Source organism: Sus scrofa, chromosome 9 (assembly GCF_054392235.1).
Source record: "Sus scrofa isolate SSC_HxYL_T2T_F1_AM1 chromosome 9, Sscrofa_HxYL_maternal_Yorkshire_Landrace_v2.0, whole genome shotgun sequence".
In the NCBI taxonomy this organism is placed as follows: Eukaryota; Metazoa; Chordata; class Mammalia; order Artiodactyla; family Suidae; genus Sus; species Sus scrofa.
Window position 1 is genome coordinate 141,615,651 of NC_139391.1, and position 12,070 is coordinate 141,627,720.

General features: G+C 50.2%; 1 long non-coding RNA gene across 1 annotated transcript in view; it reads left to right on the forward strand.

Annotated features, from left to right (window-relative positions):
* LOC146400250 (uncharacterized) overlaps nt 1–12,070 on the forward strand; it is a 54,461-nt gene that overhangs the window by 30,501 nt on the left and 11,890 nt on the right. The gene's annotated exons all lie outside the window — the stretch shown is intronic.

Consider the following 12,070-nt stretch of genomic DNA (forward strand, 5'->3'; position numbering starts at 1 on the left):
TGTGGCCACGTGTTCAGCAGCTGTGAACTCCGGCACAGAGCGCGGGGGAGGAGGCGTGGACCGCCCGGGTCCGAGCTCCATCAGTAAGGGGCTTCGGGGACGCAGGCACGGGGCCGAGCCTTCTGGCTCTGTTAGGCGTGGAGTCTTAGGTTTTAAAAATATCGACTGCAGTCTCGGGCCCTCCACGGCCCTCTTCCTGGACTCAACATGGGGACCAGGAAGAGGGCGGTTGGACCAGGAAGAGGTCCGACGAGGCTGGACCACCGGAAGTTGCACCTGGCACCTTGAAGGTGAATCTCCATCTCAGGGCCCCTCCTTTCTCTTCTCAGCCTCAGGGGCCAGATGGCAGCACCGGAACCTTCCTTCTCTGCCAGGGGAAGAGAGAGCAGAAAGCCAAAGCCTTTGCTCACAGTGGCAGAGAGCAATGCCAGGCAGGGTGGTGCAGAGCCTGGTTCCAGCTTTGCAAGATGCCGTTTCCCCTTGAGCAGGGGCAGGAGAGTGTAAGGTTTCAATGAGATAACATGGGAGCTCCCCGGTGGCCCAGCAGATTAAGGATCTGGCATTGTCACTGTAGTTGCTCAGGTCACTGCTGTGGCGCAGGTTGGATCCCTGGCCTGGAAATTTCCGTATGCTACAGGTGCCACCAAAAGAGAGAAAAGTAATTAAAAAAAATATGAAATAAAGCGAATGCGGACTCTTGGCCAAGTCACAGTGGCAGGTGGAGGTGTTAGCTGGCTGAGGGCTCATATGCATTCATTTATTCCGCAAACATGGAGTGCTCGTTCTGTGTCAGGCACCAGGAAAACAGCCACGAGCCAGACAGACCCCTCGGGAGGGCAGACAGCTAGGCTGGTGAGACAGCTGGGATAGCGAACAGTACACGGGCAGGCTGGCAGCAAGAAGGGCTGGACGCTGAGCACTAAAGGCGGGGAAGGCCCTGGGCTGAGTCCCCATTTGCACCCGCCTCTGACCCACAGAGGAGCAGGAAGAGCTCTCTGCGCAGCGCCCCCGCCCCAAGGTAGAGCGCTGAGCACGGCCCCCCCAAAGCTGGGTCCAGCGGCCCTTCAGGCTTCTACTGGGGGTCTCAGGGGCCTGCCCATGCCTGGCCCACCTCTGCAGCACCCCACAGGCTTCTGTCCCTTTATCCCTCCCCCTGACCGTCTACACGGAGACGTCTGTACCCCACTCGGGGGTAATTACAGAGGGAGGGCAGCTAAGAAGGCAGCTAAGAGCTGGGCCCATTCTGACTGCTCGACGGGAGAAATTATTCAGGACAGAATCCAGACAAGATGCAAAGGTTCGGGACCGCCAGCTGGGGAGGGTCATTTGGCCAGGGCTCAGGAACTCCTGCAGGGGATTTGATCTTGGACGGGTGTGAAGGCCCAGAAGCAGAGTCAGGAACTGCGTCAGGAACTGGGGGGAACCCCAGCTGCCCCCCCACCCCCGAACACCTCCGGAGCTGCCCCCCACCCCCTGGCTTTGGCTCAAATTAGCCAGAGTTGTTGCCGTTTCCTTATTTTGGCAACTCAGAACATTAACCGATACAAAATGACTTTTAAAAGAGTCTTAGGGAGAAAAGGGTCTAATGTCGAAAAATGTGGACACTGACATTGTTAGACAGTTTCAACAGGACAGGGGAGCCCAGGGTGGAGGAAAAGGGGGAGCTGGCGATATTTCTGTGTTGCTTGGGGGCTGGAGGAAATGACCAACTCTGGCTGATTCTCAATGTCGAGCAAAAGCTTTGGTCTTAAATAGGCTTTTTTAAATGTTGGAAGTAAACCCAAAACAGGAGGCAAGACTAACAAATTTGGTTTGAAAACACTCTAATCATCTTCTCTTCTAAAATAAACATCCAAATTAAGTTATCCAGAAAGGCTGAGAAGGGGATGATGGGCAAGGACATAAGAGCAAAGGTCAAACGAATAAAGCCGTCAGAGTTACGTGACGATGAAAAGCAGGATGTCATCAAAAACCTTACGTGAGACAACTGACAAAATCAGCGCCCCGCCAAATGCACGCAATTTTAATCCACTAATACAATGGCATTGAAGTCTGTACAAGTCTGAAACCATGAGCTAAAAAGCAGATGTACGATATAAAATATTATATTTACATCACATATATTTCCACACAGTGCAGCAGAGAATACACCTGTGGGCTATCTATAGAAACCGAAGTCACGAAGGAAAGCTCCGTAAACTACAAAAAGCAGATATCAAATATTTATATTCATTATCTGATGACATCGCAAAAAAAAAAAAAAACCCTAAAAATTAAGAAACAAAAGGAAGACAAAAAAAACCTATCCACTTGGAATTTTTAACAGCATGTTCTGAAAATTTCTTGGAATAAAGAGGGAATAAAGTAGTGTCAAGACTGCTTAGAGGCGTTCCCATCGTGGCTCAGCAGTTAGCGAACCCAACTAGCATCCGTGAGGATGTGGGTTCGATTCCTGGCCTTGCTCAGTGAGTTAAGGATTGGTGTCGCTGTGAGCTGTGGTGTAGGTCAAAGATGAGGCTTGGATCCCACGTTGCTGTGGCTGTGGTGTAGGCTGGCAGCTCTGATTTGACCCCTAGCCTGGGAATGTCCATATGCCGTGGGCGTGGCCCTAAAAAGAAAATGAGAGAGAAGCCATTGTCAATTCTGACACCGCTCTTAGGAGAGTCCTGGCTCTTGGAGCGTCTCGTGATATTTCCTGAACCTTGTCACTTTGGCTGTCTGAGTTGGTCTTGGCATGTTCTCAACGCTACGATAAAAGCCATTACCTTTTTTTTTTTTTTTTTTAAATCTATCCAACAAATGTGATCTGCTATTATTTATGTGCTGATTCATTTTTATTCTGTGTCCATCATAGCTGCATACTTTTTTAGGTGACATGGGTCTAGAGGGATTTAATATGGAATAGTCTGATAAAAACTTTAATGAGTTGGAATTGCTTAGAGTTACACACGAAGCTGCGACAGCCATGAGAACCCAAAGTGTAAGTAAAACAAATGTTTTTAAAAAATAGCGGATGCAATAAAAGAATTTCTTTGCTATCTTGTCCAAGAGAAAAATGTGGCCCTTGATCTGATGTCCTCGCTGTCTAAAAATCCATGTGCTGCAACGTTTTCTGAACTGTCCCTGCGGCTCCTCTGCCTTCTCCCGAATTCCACCTGGTGAAGGTAGACAGACTCGGAGGCAGAGGGAGAACAACCTTTTCAAAGGCTCTCCTGTCTCACTTTGCAGAACAGCTACTAAAAAGAAAGCCTGCACGGCGGCCTTCTCAGGAAGAATGCGTGTTCCTGCGGGGACCCTGCGGGGACCGCTTAGCATCGCTGCCGCTACCGCAGCAAGCGCCTGTCCCCTGTTAGGAAATGAGTTCTGACGGCAGCCAGTCCCTTTCTGGGAGAAAACACTCAGCCCGGTGGGCCCGGGTGAGACTGCTCGCCGTGTCCTCCTGATGGAAACACAGGCTTTGGGGCTGGGTGGACCCGCTCGCTTCCAGCTTGGCTCTTCCTCGGGGGCGGGTGCAGGTGGGATTTGTGCCCTCAGTGGTTCCTGTCTGGGAAATGGAAACAGAGTCCGCCTCTGTTTGTCTCCCGGGAAGTGAGGGTGAGGGGACCGAGCTGGGGCTCCCGGGCATCCTCCCCGCTGGAGCCTTGTGTGTGGCCGGCATTGAAGCCAGCCTTGCTGCTTGTCTCTCGAGCTCCTCCCCAACCTGTCTGCCAAGGACTCCCCCTGTGCCCGCGGCCAAGAGCCTGAGAAGCTACCAGCTGAGTAAAGCCCACAGCGCCCCTTCGCTGTCTCCTATCGTTTGTACTTTGATCATTTCCAGGCCCGGCGCAGACTTTTACTGTTAGAAAGGGCTCTGGGCATTCTTGCTGTGGCTCAGTGGCTTAAGAACCAGACTAGTATTCATGAGGATGCGGGTTCGATCCCTGGCCTTGCTCAGTGGGTTAAGGATCCAGCGTTGCCGTGAGCTGTGGTGTAGCTCACACACGTGGCTCAGATCCCGCGCTGCTGCGGCTGTGCTGTAGGCCGGCAGCTGCAGCTCTGATTCGACCCCCAGACTGGGAACCTCTATATGCAGCTGGTGCAGCCCTAAAAAGACAAAAAACAAAAACTGGCTGTGGGTGCTGGTGTCCAGGGTGCTGGTGCAGGCCGGGGTGCCTGTCCTGTGGAGGCAGAGCTGCCACCTGCTCCTGGTTGGGAAACTTTGTGGGGCCCCTTCCCCCCTTGGGGACGTTGTTTCTAAGAGGCACTGCCCCACCTTAGCTACCCCCGAGCTCAGCTGGCAGTGCGTCCTTTCTGGCAACAGGTGAGAGAAGCTTCCCGCCAAGTGGAGAGCAGACTGGGGTTTAATTTTCTGTGGCAAGAGCAGCTCTGCGGTGCCGGAGGGAGCGGCCTGCGGTTCCCGGGATGTGCCGTGTGGCACAGACGGGCATCTCCCCACGTGGCCCAGGCGCGTGGTGAGACCCCAGGGTTCCTTCAGGGGCAACCAGGAAACTTTTATGGGGGGGAGGGGTTGCTGGGGGTTGGCCCCTCAGAGGAAGCCCCTGAGAAAGACCCCGGATTCCTCTGAATCCCTCTCCCAGGCTCAGTGGCAGAAGAGACAGGGGCCCCTCGTGTCCCCCACCCACTGCCCAGCTGGCGTGGCCTCCAGGGCGGCCAGGACTCCCGGTGTGGGTGAGCGCCTCGCCGCTTGCCTTGCCCGGATAGTGGACATCAAACCCTGTCCCACGCAGGCAGGCGCTGCTGGGGGGTTCTTCTGGAACATTCAGGCCTTAATGCTCCGGTACCTTGTGTACCGTTGGGAGGTGGGGGCAGGGCTGGTCAGCCCAAGGGCAGTCAGGTTCCATCCCGCTGAGCCACGGCGGGAGCTCCCCTCCAGGTGCTCCTGCACCTTCAGGCGGCACCTTAGGCCGCTTGGTAGGAAAGAGCTCATCTGCTGTGGGCCCGTATCTTTCGTGGCCAGTGGATCTTGGTGATGGACTTGGCTCTTCAGCTGAGGAATGTCCAAGCCACGCACGTGTTGATGGCAGGGCTTTGGGGTGAAGTGAGAGAGGAAGGAGACAGACCGGGAAGGAATCTGTCAGGCAGAGGGAACGTCAGGGATTCCCGAGCCCCCAGAAGCTGGAAGAGACGAGAAAGGACCCGCCCTCCAGCCTCCGGACACCTGATTTTGGGCCTCCAGCCTCCAGGCTGTGAGCGAATACCTTTCTGCGAGTTTGCAGCTGCTGAATTTGCGGTAATCCGTGTGACTCTGCCGCAGGAAGATGACACCTTGTCTCTTAGTAGTTAGGGACGTTTTCAGGCATTGTCTCTTTCGCTATTAATCCAGCCTCCCGGACGCTCTAATGCACCCTGTCCCCTCCCCTTCCCCCACCCCAGAGGCTCCTGGAGCCCTTGTTTATCTGGTCTCCTGTACACTCTGAAAAGTTGCTCCCGCCCAGGCCGCCAGCTCCGTCTTTAGCTGTGTCTAATCTACTGTTCAAACTACCCATTGGGTTTCCGATCTTGGTTATTCTTCTGTTTCTAGAGTTCCGGGTTGCTTTGCCCAGCTCTGCCCCAACCCTTCGTGACAGCCTCCTGGTTCCCTGCTCACCTCTGTAAGTCTGTCTTGAGGCTGTCAGCACAGTCAGCAGAAGCTTGCAGGGTCTGAGTCAGTCTTTGCCCCTGTTTCTGTCACACCGGCTCTTGCTTTTGCTCCTTCATGGAGTCCCGTCTCCACATCTGCTGGGTGAGCTTTGAGTGTTGCTCGTTGTGTTTGCAAAATTAATTGCAGACAGAAGCCATCTAAATAGTGAAAACTTGATCAACTGAGTTTCATCGGAATTTAAAACTTTGCTCTTCGACAGAAAGACAAGAGAATGAAAAGACAAGGCATAGATTAAGAAAAATATTTTCGGAGTTCCCGTCGTGGCGCAGTGGTTAACGAATCCGACTAGGAACCATGAGGTTGCGGGTTTGGTCCCTGCCCTTGCTCAGTGGGTTAAAGATCCGGCGTTGCCGTGAGCTGTGATGTAGGTTGCAGACATGGCTCGGATCCCGAGCTGCTGTGGCTCTGGCGTAGGCCAGTGGCTACAGCTCCGATTTGACCCCTAGCCTGGGAACCTCCATATGCCTCTGGAGCAGCCCAAGAAATAGCAAAAAGAATAAATAAATAAATTATAAAAAAAGAAGAAAAGAAAAATATTTTCAAATCATCTATGTGATAAGGGATTTGTATCCAGAATATGTAAATATATACATAACTCTCAAACTCTCTAATAAGAAAATTCAGTTAAAATTGAGGGGAAAAAAAAAAAAGCCCTCGATATGTCACCGAAGATTATGCACAGGTGGCATACGGGCACTTAAAATACTCAATATTATTAGCTATTAAGAAAAGGCAAATTTGGAGTTCCCTTCATGGCTCAGTGGTTAACAAACCCGACTAGCATCCATGAGGATGCGGGTTCAATCCCCGGCCTTGCTCAGTGGATTAAGGATCTGGTGTTGCCATGAGCTGTGGTGTAGGTTGCAGACGTGGCTCAGATCCGATGTTGCTGTGGCTGTGGCATAGGCCGGCAGCTGTAGCGATGATTCGACCCCTATATTGGGAACTTCCATATGCTGTGGGTGCGGCCCTCAAAAGACAAAAAAAAAAAAAAAAAAAGAAAAGGCAAATTAAAACCACAATGAAATACTACCTCATACTATTTAATGGCTAGAATACCAAAGGCTGAGATGACTCATCTTAGGTGTCGATGTGTCTGGGTTATCTCGCTCAGATTTGTGGGCAAACATTATTCTGGACATTTCTGGGGGAGTGTTTTCAGGTGACACTAACGTAATAATTGGTGGACTTTGACGAATCCATTTAGTTAAAGGTCTAACTAGAACAAGAGACGGATTTCCTGAGCAAGAGGGGCTTCTGAGCCGATGCTTTTGACCTTGAGCTGCAGTATCAGCTCTTCCTGGGTCTCCAGCCTGAGGGCCCACCCCCAGATTTTGGACCTGCCAGGGTCCTTGATCTCATGAGCCAATTCCTTCCAATGGGTCTCTTCTTTGTACACACATCCTATTGGATCTGATTCTTTGGAGAACCCTGGCTAATGCAATAAGCATCATGTGTTGGCAAGGATCTGGAGCGGCTGGACCAGGAAATGTAAAACAGTGCCGGCAGCACTTTGGGGAACGGTCAGCTTCTTAAGAAGCAACATCGACGTCTACTGTAAGATTGAGTCTTTCTACTCCTAGTCCTTACCCAAGAGGGAAGCAAGCACACACGCATTCAGAAATCATAGGGAAGTATTCACAGCACATTATCTGTTTATTAAAAAAAATTTTTTTTTTGGTCTTTTTAGGGTTGAACCTGTGGCATATGGAAGTTGCCAAGCTAGGGGTGGCATCAGAGCTGCAGGTGCCAACCTGCCCCACAGCCACAGCTACATAGGATCCGAGCCACATCTGCGCCACAGCTCATGGCAACGCTGGAGCCTTAACCCACTGAGTGGGGCCAGAGATCGAACCTGCATCCTCATGGAAACTAGTCGTGTTTGTTACTGCTGAGCTGCAACAGAAACTCCTTAGTTGTTTTTTTAAATGTCAGAGTATTTATTTTTTAATATTTTTAAAAGAAAATTGTAGTTTAGGAATTTCCGTTGTGGTGCAGCAGAAACGAATCTGACTAGTAACCATGAGGTTGTGGGTTCGATCCCTGGCCTCGCTCAGTGGGTTAAGGATCCACCGTTGTGGATTATAAAAGGTATTAGCTGCTGTTAAAGATTAAATTGGTATATTAAAAAGAGGAAAGCCAATAGTTTAAGGAAAACATGAGACGCGGAACATAAACGGCATCTGGACTGAGTGAGGATCAATGACTTCGGACCGGGACAGAGTTCTGGAGCCAGAGTGAGGCTGCCTGGGCCCTCCAGCGGCCGGCTCCACCTTCCACCTCTGAAGGCACCTGTCCTGGCAGCGTGGTCTCTGTGAGGCTTTCTCCATCCTGCCGGTCAGCAGGGCCTGTCCCCACGTCTGGGCTCCCCACACCTCTTTTCTGTGCTGCTATTTCCAAAACAAAAGCAAAGCCCAAACTGACTCTGCTTTGTATCGGTCCTTTCCGTGCTCCCTTCTTCACCTAGACTACAAACAGAAAGGGTGCAGTCCAGCCCAGCATTTGGCAGCTGGAGGGGGCCTAATACCTGTTGGTAGAATCAGTGAATAAGTGAAAAATGTATTTACTCTGGAGTTCCTCCTTCTTTAAAAGTGTACGTCTTTTTTAAAAAAAGTCTATTGGGGTGTGTTTGGTTTCCGACGCTGTACTAGCTTCGGGTGTGCAGCAAAGGGAATCAGTTACGCACATACACGCAGGCGGTCCTGTTTTGCCATGGAGGTTATTACAGGACATGGAAGAGACCCCCCCCCCGGGCCCCACGGTAGGTCCTCCTTAGTTATTCCTTCTGCATGTAGCGGTGTGTGCGCGTCTGTGTTTCTCTTGGTAAACCCTTTCCACACCTGCCTTCTCTCCGGAGCGGAGGATCCATTTGGGGGGTGGACTCCGATGCCCAAATCAGCCCACCTTCGTCGTGCCCCTGTCGCTCACCACTTTGGGGCGCTCGGGGACACAGAAATGACAGTCCTGCCCATACAGAGTTTGGGGTCAAAGGCGGGAAGAGCAGCATCCCAGAACGCAGACCTCCGTCCTTGTCCCTCTGCTGCTGCCCCCACGGAGGCGCCCCGCTGCCTGGCCTCCCAAGACCACCTCCCTTTTGCCAGTGGACCCCTCGGCCAGCCTGCCTTCTGCTCCCTCCCTCCCTCCAGGGGGACACCGACCTGTCCCTCACAGCCTTTCCTGGAGCCCAGCTTCTCTCTTTATCAGTAGAGAACCTTTTTTCCCAGGCACCACTGGCATCGTCTTGGTTACAGTTGCTTTTCCTGTAGCCGGTGTTTACCTGGGGTGGGAATGCGCCCATCCAGAAGGCAGGAAAGGAGGCCTCTGTCCTTTAGAAGCTCCCATCCCTGCCTCCAGGGCAACTTGCTCTCGGTGGGGGGGAGGGGGGCGTGTGTGTCGGAAGGGGGGCGGGGGTGGGGGCAGTGGTGGGGGTCGGGGAGCTTCAGGTGCTGTCTGCCCTCCAGGGCTTGGACTGGCCTCTGTGCTTTGCTCCAGAGAAGCAAAGCAGGTGCTCAGTCTGTTTGCTCAGTAAATAGATAACATAAAAATGAGCTGGGACAGTGCCTGTGGTTAGGTTTGGCAGCCCTTTAGGGTTTATCACTATATCACAGACTTGTGATGGGGCTGTTGGCACAAGATTATGGGATGTGTTATGTAATTTTATCATTAAAATAAAATGTTGGACTGAGAAAGAGCTTTGCTGCACCCACAGCTCAGCCAAGACGGCATGTTCACCTCAACCCTGACGCTGGTTCCTCCTCTATTTTAAGTCTCTGCTTGGTTTCCAGCAGACATCTTACAGCTTTTACTTTAAAATGCTGCATGACAGAGGAAGAAAATTTGCCAGAAAAAGAGAAATCTCATCGTTTTCCTCCAAGGGCACGAAAGGAAAACGCCATGGCAGTATTGGAAGCAGATCTTACTTCATAAACAATGATATTTCCATTTGCATCATCCTCTTGATGTGGTTTCTCAGGTTGAAAATATATGCCATCCACGAGTGAATCCTTGCTGGCAGTCAGCTTAAATGACATTTTAAATACAGTCAACGTTTAGGCACTAAATAGAGCCTGCCAGGTGTGCCCAGAGTAATACCAACATAAAAACAAAATTAACCAGTTTATTCATTCCCACCAGGATCAATTCCTTCATTTTCACATTCAGGAAAAACCGTTTCTCAGTGTCAGTCTTTTAGTTCAGTTATTTTTAGCTGACTCAAAGGCATCCGTAGCTCCACTAAAAAAGAGGAATTTTTCTCATTTTTAAATTTAGAATCCACAGATGTAATTAGAGGTTTCAGATGAGATATTTTATACACCATCACCGTTGTTGACATGAGATCCAGCAGGGAAGGTTCTGGGTGAAATTCACATTTCTGCCACGCGCGCCAAGGCAGAAGCCTCATCTCGGGGAAGAATATACGACGCTGAGCTCTCCTCCCTGAGAACTCAGACACATGCTCTCGTGTCATCTTCCTCTAATCAAGTTACAGAGTTTTGTAAATGCGGTGCTGTAATTTAAAGTAAGAAATATGTGTTTGGTCTTCATCCACTATTCCTGGCGCAGGGCTTCTAAAACCCTGTAGTTTCCCCTATAAGAGCATAGGGGGATCCTTGGTTAGAACGTTTAGTTTTGTTCCCAGTTCCTGAGAGAGCTTCGGAGTGTTAAAGATGAAATGGGTGTCTTTTGTTATTGATGGAACAAGCCCCTTTCATCCACACCTTAGTTTATGTTAATGAGGTAACTCTGGAAAAGCCCTAAGGGATGGGGGATTTGTTGCCAGGCAACAAACCCAGGGATTAGAGGGCGGGAACCTTCAACCCTCTCCTCACCTCCAGGGAGGGGAGGGGGAAGAGATTAGTTGAGTTCAATCCCCAATGGCTAATAATTTATCCATCATGCCTGTGTAATGAAGCCTTATAAAAACAGGAAAAGGATGGAGGTCCGAGAGCTTCTGGGTTTGAGGAAGGTGCGGAGGAGCTAGGAGGGGGCACACCTGGAGAGCTCCATGCCCTTCCCCCACACTTTGCCCTGAGCATCTCTTCCATCCGGCTGTTCCTGAGCTGTATCCTTTTATGATAGACTGGCGATCTAGCAAATACAGTGTTTCTTTGAATTCTGTGAGTTACTCTAGCAGATTAATCAAAACTGAGGTGGGGGTTGTGGGAACCTCTAAATCATAGCCGGTTAGTCAGAAGCACAGGTGACAACCTGGACTTGTGATTGGCATGCAGTCTTACGGGACCTGACTCTGTAATATCATAATTGAGTTAAATTATAGGACACCTGGAGTTCCCCTTGTGGCTCAGTGGTTAACGAATTCGACTAGGAGCCATGAGGCTGTGGGTTCTATCCCTGGCCTCGCTCAGTGGGTTAAGGATCCAGCGTTGCCATGAGCTGTGCTGTAGGTCACAGATGGGGCTTGGATCCTGTGTTGCTGTGGCTGTGGCATAGGCCGGCGGCGACAGCTCAGATTCGACCCCTAGCCTGGGAACCTCCATATGCTGCAGGTGTGCCCTAAAAAAGACAAAAAAAAAAAAATTATAGGACACCCAGTTGGTGTCACAAATTTTATTGAACCCAGGTTGGGCTGCTCACTGTTCTTAAGCTAGTAATTCGAGAGGCAATTGTCAGTAGGAAAGAAAGTTGCCTTAATCAGAAAAGTTGGCAATCTGGGGAGAAGGTAGACTCGTTTCCAAAGAGGCTGTTCTGCCCTGACAGTTTTTAAAGGGAAAAATGGGGAAGGGAAGAATGCCAGTGACTCAGGAAGGCAGGAGGGTGGGCTCTGCCTCCTTTTCATTCAGATGTTGCCTTGCCCCAGTGATCTACCTGCAGGATTCTTTCCAGTGGGCCGCTGGGGGTAGAGAGCCAGTCTTACTTATTTTTGCCTAGGAAAAGAATCAACAGGTTAGACAAGGCATGGTGTGTATTCAGGAGAACAAAAGTCAGGCGTTAGTTTCAATTGCTCATTGTGAACTCCTTCCTCTGATTAGGTTCTTTAATGTTAGAGGGACAGAGATGGGCAAACAGACAAGGGCAAAAGAGCTGCTTTCTACAAAATCCTGAGGAATAAATTTGTGAATGAGTTTGAGATGATCAAGAAATCATTGAAGCATAAAGTTCTGAGCCAAGTATTTGTTTAACTATAGACTAAGATTATGTAACGGTGAAAAGATTACAGGATAGTATTTAAATATCAGGCTTTCTCATTCAATAAACTGTGTAACGGCTGACAAAGAGGGGTTGAATGAGGGAGAGAATTTATAGAAATTAACACAAGATTGCTGATAGCTGCATAGTGATAAACTGGGGGAAATGTCTGCAGGTTCCATTAGATCCTGAGAGGAAGAAAAGTAAAAAGCAGTGAACTATTTATACAAAAAGCTGTGTCACAGATGAGTGTTGTCAAAAAAGACAACAGGCTCAAAATGG